The sequence below is a fragment of the Engraulis encrasicolus genome, chromosome 10 (assembly GCF_034702125.1).
Source record: "Engraulis encrasicolus isolate BLACKSEA-1 chromosome 10, IST_EnEncr_1.0, whole genome shotgun sequence".
NCBI lineage: Eukaryota > Metazoa > Chordata > Actinopteri > Clupeiformes > Engraulidae > Engraulis > Engraulis encrasicolus.
Window position 1 is genome coordinate 3,857,428 of NC_085866.1, and position 795 is coordinate 3,858,222.

Consider the following 795-nt stretch of genomic DNA (forward strand, 5'->3'; position numbering starts at 1 on the left):
TTTTCCCTTTTCCCTTCGGTAGTCCTCACAGAGACTCGCCCGTATTTTCCTCCCTTTTGTCGGGTTCTCCTTTATGTATTTTGAGTGGCTTGTGGTTTTCCAGTGATTTGGAAATCAATGCATTTGATAGCAAATTGGTGTGCCTTGTTATTGCTACTTCTACTGCTTCTAGACTACATATGTGATCCATATAGTGTGCAGTGCCTATTTCTTGATCTGTTTCAAGAATTGACTACCTCTGAATTACGAAGGGGGAAATATGTGGTAGCAAAATATTTCTCGTCGATGCGTAAAAGCCCACGCTAATTTGCCACAGATGATATAAAGGAATATCTTGGCAAAATGTCAATCAATAGAAATGCACACAAGGTGGACAGTTGAACCGACGTGTTTTTTTTCATATCCCCTATGGTAATTAGCTTTGTCTATTTAGTGTTTACCTTTCATCCAAAAGCATACCGAGACGTGCCGTTTTGCTGCTCTATTTGAACGCTGTATCCCCATTCGAAAACAGCTGCTTAACCGCAGTTCACACATCCGTTGAAGCCTTGCCTGAAATATCTCCAATTTGTCAACGGGAAGCCTGGGATGTCTCCTGTACGCGTCCCTCTTATTTGTTTCAAGCGTGTCATAAGCGTACTGGCTCCTGTCGAACGATCGACTTCAGTGACTCCATTATTGTGGTTTGAAGTCTCTCTCTCTCTTGGTGATGCTTTCTCCCTCTATCTCTCTCTCTCTCTTGGTGTATCTCTCTCGAGCGCGCGCGCACACTCCGTCCCCGTGTGTGTGTGTGTG